The sequence below is a fragment of the Rhincodon typus genome, chromosome 5 (assembly GCF_021869965.1).
Source record: "Rhincodon typus isolate 14 chromosome 5, sRhiTyp1.1, whole genome shotgun sequence".
Taxonomy (NCBI): domain Eukaryota; kingdom Metazoa; phylum Chordata; class Chondrichthyes; order Orectolobiformes; family Rhincodontidae; genus Rhincodon; species Rhincodon typus.
The window spans coordinates 110578313-110586227 of record NC_063336.1 but is presented as its reverse complement, the minus strand read 5'-3'; the positions used below and the strand labels follow the sequence as shown (position 1 = coordinate 110586227).

The following is a 7915-nucleotide window of genomic DNA, read 5'->3' as shown; positions in this document are numbered from 1 at the left end:
GAAGGGTCTAGGCCCGAAACGTCAGCCTTCCTGCTCCTATGATGCTGCTTGGCCTGTTGTGTTCATCCAGCTCTGCACCTTGTTGTCTCGGATTCTCCAGCATCTGCGGTTCCTACTATCTCTTATTAAATGTGTGAGAAGGTTTGCTGAAAGCTAGACCGAATTCTAATTCCTGAAGCCATTGCAATGTTAATCGGCAAGTGAAAAATCAGTCTCTACAGGATATTAACTTATAACCTGCACTGACTATTCCAAATGCTGCTGATCATGTCCAGTGAGTGTGGATGAACAAATAGAGATTGGTTGAGAGGTCAGCAGCAAAATGGGAGTCAGAGAAAGGAAGGTGCATGTGATTTGCTGAGGGGTCCATAACAGATGGATCAGTTTGGGCCAGTGTGTTTACACATGCAAAGTCATCCATTGTGACTCCCGATGCACTCACCAAATCTTCAGCCATGAGAACAGTGACCAAAGCTCTTCATCTTATCTACAAATACATACAGTACACAATGCTTTTTGTGGCAGAGGGCTCTGCAGAACTAGTCAATGTTTAAACACTTGATCCCAAATCATTCTGTACTTTAAAAGATTTTGAAATAAAAATGTGCTTGAACAAACTAGAAGTAAAGAAGCCTACTGTGTTCATCCAGCTCCACACCTTGTTATCTCAGACGCCAGCATCGGCAGTTCCTACTATCTCTAGAAGTAAAACATGCTTGTTTCAAAACAATATTAGTCGATTGGTTCCTCATTCCAGATAGCATTCAGTCATCCAGGCCAGTGAGATCTCAAAGAGTCACAGTCATAGAGATGTACAGCACGGAAGCAGACCCTTCGGCCCAACTTGTCCATGCTGACCAGATATCCTAAATTAATCTTGTTCATTTGCCAGCATTTGGCCCATATTCCCTCTAAACTCTTCCTATTCATATATCCATCCAGATGCCTTTTAAATGTTGTAATTGTACCAGCCTCCCATCACTTCCTCCAGTGGTTCATTCCATACATACACCACCCTCTGCGTGAGAAAGCTACCCCTTAGGTCCCTTATAAATCTTTCCCCTTGCACCTTAAACCTATGCCACTACCCTGGGGAAAAGATCTTGGCTATTCAGCCCATTCATGTCCCTCAGGATCTGTAAGTTCTGTATTTCTGAATATTGCTGAGTTCATCTGGGGTAAAGTGTTAAAAATTGTACACAGCACCTTTTGGCTAGGAAGGCTTTTTTTTTAACAAACAATATCCTGGGCCCCTCTAGAGTAAGTCTGAATGCATTTCCTCAGACTTCCTCTGCTGAATGCCAAAACAAATGAGGAAAGTTCCAGAAATTTTGTCTTCAGTAGGTTAATGATGCATCTGGGAAGTTTCACCATTTCCCCTTCTCCCTTCCCACTCTGCCTTTATGTTGCTGAAGACTATTCTGGTGGGTTCCCTGCAGCAAGACCGCAATGCACTGCCAAGGGACATTGAAAGCAGCAGAACCATTTCAATGATGAAACATTTGGCATCCGGGTGGATACAGACAAAATCCTTCACAAGAAACAAAGTCAGGCCTATAATGAACACTGCAGCAAGGCATAATTCCTCTGTAGCAGGCCCAGGCAGCACCAGTAAGTGGGGGGAATGAGAGAGGGTTTCTCTATGCTTCATGCACAGACACAAATTCCAGGAAAGGGAGTCAGGGTCAAAGACCTCTGGGCTTCCTGTGGATCCCACATATCTCTGGCGGGAGCGGGGACGCGGGCTGCACTCTGTTCCTGAGTTGGTTGCCCCTCAATTGAGAGACCAGTGACCTGCTGCTGCTCCTGGCCTTCCTGGTCCACTGCCTTCACCTTCTTAGGAAGGCGACTACAGCCAGCAGCAGCAGGACCCACGATTCTCGATGGCAATGACCTCTGTTGGGAACGGCACAGTGGCTCAGTGGTTAGCACTGCTGCCTCACAGTGCCAGGGATCCGGGTTCGATTCCACCCTCGGGTGACTGTTTGTGTGGAGTTTGCACATTCTCCCCGTGTCTGCGTGGATTTCCTCTGGGAGCTCCAGTTTCCTCCCACAGTCCAAAGATGTGCAGGTTAGGTGGATTGGCCATGCTAAATTGCCCGTAGAGTTCAGGGATGTGTAGATTAGGTGGGTTATGGGGGTTATTGGTCTGGGTGGGATGCTCTGAGGGTCAGTGTGGACTTGTTGGGCCGAAGGGCCTGTTTCCACACTGTAGGGATTCTATGATAAGAAATGAAAGAGTTTCTTGGCTCTATGAGCAGTCACTGGTGACATACCCTTGAGATAATGGATGAATACAATTCTCTAACCTCTGAGACATGCTGCATCCTGATCGTGAGGGCAATGATATTGTTAATCAACCGGCTCAGAAATGTTAGTACATGCCTCTGGAGCATCTGGGACTTGGAGCCAGGCCTTTTGGATTAGACTGAAAGCCACAAATGCTGGAGATCACAATGGGTCAGGCAGTTTCCACGGAGAGAGAGCAAGCTAATGTTTCGAGTGTGGATGACTCTTCATTGGAGCTGAAGTGAAGTGAGGAGGGGGCAGCATTTATGCTATAGTTGCGGGGGGGGGGAGCACAGATGTGGTGGTGGGTTTGTAGAGTGTTGGTGGAGAAAAGATGTTGATGGTTCAGATTAAGTGATCAGAATTTGAGAATGGCAGAACAATGGTCTGTACCAAAAGATCCTCTTGTCCATCATTCATTTAGCTCCAGCCTGAGCATGTGCAGCAACTTGGTGAAGATGCCATGCCAGATGAGTGACCAACACATTCCATCGAAAGGGAGTGCTTGCTGTGCCCCGACCCTCTTCCCATCTCAGACCCATATCAATCAATTACTCAACTTTTCATTACATTCAGTATTGTCTATTGTTAATCTTACATCACAGACGATGCAGCAATAGTCTGTGTTTCCCACACCACACTTACATGAGTAATGGGGTCCTTTGGCCAGTATTAGCCTCTTTTGAAGCCATTGATAATAACTTCGACATCATTGAGCAGCCAATGTTCAATGTGCAACAACCAATGGAATAGTGCATATCACCTTTGACCACGATTTGATCCCTGATCTCCTTCACGCCACAGGCATTGCAAATGAGGGGTGAAATGATTGCAAGTTAAATGCCACTGGTGTTTGCAAACAGCTGCGTCATGGATTTGCCTCTTTAATGTCCTAGTGTCCAGCTTTTGCTCACCATTGTAATACTGACTGCACTCATCCTCGGTGTTATCCCAGCCATTTTCCAGTTGCATTTCGTGTTTAGTGATGACAATGCATGCACCTCCATTTGGTTGCCAGATATTTACTCCTCCGCCCTGGTCCCAGAGTCTCCATGTGCCATTTTATCCTCACTGTACCCCAACAGCCCATTTCCACCAAACCCACACATATGGAGACCCACCATATTGAACAATTACCTGCGCTGCACTCCCTGCCCCTGAGCCCTGGCTTAACACCCAAATAATGCCCACCCTGCTCGTCTATGCTCCCCCTTTGGAGGGCATCACTGTCCAGATGTCTCTGCTTTCCCCATACAGCCGTAACTCCCTCATCCCTTTTGGCAGTGATCATCACAGGCTCCCCCTTACAGCAAACCCATCCCCAGGTCTATATCTGTCCCAGATCTCTGAATGACCTTGACAAGCAATACTTAGACATGACTGATGAAACCTCTGACCACTGCATTTGCAGCTCCCTGACAGATGATATGTGATTCTCCTCACTGCTGGGGCTGCCCCTACATTGGTTCACTTCCCAGACTGCAGTAGGACAGACCCCCTGAAGGCAGCATCCCAAATCCAGTAAGGAAATGGATGGTGCCGAGCATGCAGGTTGGCGCTAAGTGAGTGACCATGCCCGCAGTGCTGGCGTGCAGCTGGGTTTAATCTGTGAACAGGAACCTGTCCCTGCGCACAATATGTCTTTGCGTAGCCTTTCGATGCTAATTGCTGTTGCCTCCTGTACCACCAGCCTGTGATTCGTAAGTACTGTGTGTTTTGCCAGGTAATCGCTCTGCCTTCCATGTTGAGTTTTGTTGACTTCTGTCTTGTTCAGCATGTTTGATAAGTTAGAAAACTGAATATTATTGCGGTGATTTGCAATGTTCATGGGGCAACTAACAAGTTTTAATCTCGGTCATTTTGCAACTCCCTGCTGCCTAGCAGGAACCTGACTTCGCTGAATGGCAAAATGATAAAAGACGGAGCAAGATGCTCCCAACATTGGGATAGGCCTTCCCGAATGTCTCATCCCATACTGCCACTATTCATGCCATAGCCTGCGGCACACAGACCCCTATGAGATTCCACTTGTAGTGATAGGACTCATCATCCAAGTTACCGAGGTTGTTGCATGTTGCTGCTTTTGTACAGACATGCCAGCTCACTACTCTGTATGAACTGCTACCCACTGTGATGGCTACCACCCCCACCATCCTCTTTAAACATCAGCAATAGGGCCTGCTAGGTGCAGTGATGGAGGGAAGCATTTTCAGCACTGTGAATCTCAAATTAGGGCACAGCTGGCGTTACTGCGCGCAGTGCTGGTCACTTTAAAATAGGTGAAATGTGATTGCCCTGGAGAGGATATAAAGGAGATCCAGACTGTAGAATCCCAGTTAGGAAGAAAGATTTATTCGGCTCGGGCTAATTTCTTTGGAGTATAGGAGGTTGAAGGGAGAACAAATTGAAGTGTAAAAATGTGAGAGATCTAAGTAGACTGGATAGGAAGTCCCCATTTCCCTTGGTTGATGAGTCCATAAACAGGAGCATATATTCAGCATAAGAGGAGTTTTAAGGGAAAGATTTTTCACCTGGAGTGTCATGGCAATCTGTAACTCCCCACCTGAAGTGCAGACCAAGAGCTTAAAAATGGGATTAGGTTGGGTAGCTATCTGTTCACTAGTGCAGACATGATGAGATGATTGGCCTCCTACTGTACTGTCAATTCCTGTAACATTATGCTTTTACATACTGCATCATTTCAGTATCGTACGGTGCAATTTCTTGCGATTTTTCAAGATGAGTATAATATTGTAAATGATGCACTTTTCTGGCCCCAGCTCAACTTAACTAATCCACTTGCACCTGGTTTCTCACATAACTCAATTTCATCCATTTCTTCTGCACAGATATACTGGAGGTGAAATTGAAAAAATGTCAGCAGTGTAGAACAGGCTAGTATCTAGGGGAGCACTCAAATTCATGGGGAGAGATAAGGCAATGTTCATGAGTTGATTTAAGGGACAGTTTTATTTGGTATGTGGGATGAACATGTGATGATTTCTGTCTTGTATTAACTTGTAAAGGCTATTAGTAAAATATTTACACTATTGCATTGCCTCTGGTGATTGCAACAGGCACAGAACTCCATTACTCTCAACCTTTTCTGAATGATTGCATCATCAATGGAAGCAGGCTAGAACTGCAGCAGACATAGGCAATAGCTATATTTTTCCAGGCCCTGATTTAGCTAAAGTGCAGAATGCCCTCTGACTTGTTCAAGCATTGGGATTATTGTCTGAGGATGCCAAAAGTATGTTGCACCATACCCTTGATGGGCTGCATAGATTCTTCCTAAGCTCTTGAGCCCTGTATTAACCATCAGCCTAATGTCAGGACAGAACATTGGTCCCCCAGATGTCATATTTCTGGAGTCTTGTTCCTTCAAATAAAACTGGCACAAAAATAATGACAGCTTTCACAAATTATTGCAAACATTCTTTTTTGTAATCTTGTTTATTTAATATATTTTGTTTGGAAAGTCTAACAAAAGAGAAGACAACATGTTAGTAGGTTATTAAATCATTGTCATTTAATTGATTCATTAGAATGTTAAATGCTGAAAACATGATTATTTTTGTCCCATCACCTGAATATTACAACATGGCTGAAGCACACACTTTTGCATCTATATGAAATAGCAAAGGTAATTTCATGATATTTGGAAGTTTTTACTTTTTTAAAGTAGATTACTTACTTTATTAATTGATTTGTAAAGCATATGAAATAGCAAGAAAAATTGTTTTCCCAACAAATTTGTTAAAATATTTTAATTTATCAAAATAATTTTACATCCCTGATATTTAATCTAAATACCATGCAATTAAAATACCACATCGAACCTTAATGCGATTCTGCTTCATCAATGATGTTTCCTCATTCTATGCTATTCATTTGCAAATCATTTACCTTGCCCTCCGCTACTAATAAGACAATTTAAAATAATATTGCTTGTGTGGAATGTGTCTTAAAGCCAGATAGTTTGGATTAAAATAAGTAGATAAGATTGATTTTGGACAAGTGCTTTCCTTTATTCTCCGGAAAATGAACAATTTCAGGTTGGCTGATTTGCAACTGAAGTTCTGTAGGACTCAGATGTCCTCACGACTAGAAATGGAATTTCTTATTAAACGCTTGGTGAATTTGAGAACTATCTGAGCTGTGAAGGAATTCTTATTTCCATTTTTTCTTCATCGGGTAATAATATCAAAAGATGTGTATATAATCATCATTTAAAATTCAGCTTTGATGCCAATTAGAAATCAAATCAAATTGTTTTCATGGAAGCTATTTGTAGATTTGTATGGAATCTTTGAACCTGTAATTGGTCCAACATCACAAATTGTAATAGTCCTTGTCTGCTAGTAAATCAGAACCATATATATCCTCCTTTTCCTCATACAATAGTGACAAATCAGGTCAGTAACTAAAATTAAAGCTTCCACTCAAACAGATGATTCTACAGAAAAAAAGATAAACAGCTTTTCTGCTGTTTATATTTGAACTTCCCTTTACTATTATTGGAGACATTTATGTGCACTCTTCATTCTCATTGAGTTCTAACATTTGAATAATATGATATAAAATGACAAAATAAGTCACATTTATGTAAAATACACATCCAAATCTAGCACATGAAGTTTGACATTTTTGGATTAGAGCTAATATTTAATAAAACAAAACTCAACTCACATTAAGACATTTCAATTGGTTCCTTATTTTCTATCTGATATTCCAAAATATTGCAAAAGCCATAACCTATATATATACTATTTGCTAAGAAATGTAATATGAGAATTATCAAAGGAACTGCCGAGTGTATTGGTGTAGAACTTCTGATTTTCCATTCTGTATAACCTATGGGAGAAAGTGATTTAATTATAGCAATGCAGGTCATGTGCATTTTTATGATAGTGCAATTCACAGCTCTTGTCAAAGTAGATTATAAATAAATACAGAAATGTTAAAAAAAACTTACAGCATTATACAGCTAGAAAGATCTATTTTGTGCAATTATTTATGACTGTCTAACATTCATTGTTAATATTTGATTATGATCACAGAACAATCATTTGGAACTGAGATAGTAGGAACTGCAGATGCTGGAGAATCTGAGATAACAAGGTGTAGAGCTGGATGAACACAGCAGGCCAAGCAGTATCAGAGGAGCAGGAAAGCTGACGTTTTGGGCCTAGACCCTTCTTCAGAAATGGGGGAGGGGAAGGGGGTTCTGAAATAAATAGGGAGGGGGGAGACAGATAGAAGATGAATAGAGGAGAAGATAGGTGGAGAGGAGACAGACAGGTCAAAGAGGCAGGGATGGAGCCAGTAAAGGTGAGTGCAGGTGGGGAGTTAGGGAGGAGATAGGTCAGTCCAGCGAGGACAGACAGGTCAAGGGAGCGGGATGAGGTTAGTAGGTAGGAGATGGGGGTGGGGCTTGAGGTGGGAGGAGGGGATAGGTGGGAGGAAGAACAGGTTAGGGAGGCGGGGACGAGCTGGGCTGGTTTTGGGATGCGGTAGGGAGAGGGGAGATTTTGAAGCTTGTGAAGTCCACATTGATACCACTGGGCTGCAGGGTTCCCAAGCGGAATATGAGTTGCTGTTCCTGCAACCTTCAGGTGGCATC

The 7915-nt window shown here is 42.9% G+C and overlaps 1 protein-coding gene and 1 long non-coding RNA gene across 2 annotated transcripts in view; one reads left to right on the top strand and one right to left on the bottom strand.

Annotated features, from left to right (window-relative positions):
* Window positions 1-620, top strand: part of LOC125483071 — a 2038-nt gene extending 1418 nt beyond the window's left edge. Inside the window, exon 2 of the long non-coding RNA XR_007262059.1 lies at window positions 71-620. This is a non-coding gene — a long non-coding RNA (uncharacterized LOC125483071). The remainder of the gene's footprint in view (window positions 1-70) is intronic.
* A 6445-nt stretch (window positions 621-7065) lies between these two features.
* adgrf3a (adhesion G protein-coupled receptor F3a) overlaps window positions 7066-7915 on the bottom strand; it is an 82168-nt gene continuing 81318 nt past the window's right edge. Inside the window, exon 19 of the mRNA XM_048597118.1 lies at window positions 7066-7146. The gene's annotated coding sequence lies outside the window, so the exon portion shown is untranslated. The remainder of the gene's footprint in view (window positions 7147-7915) is intronic.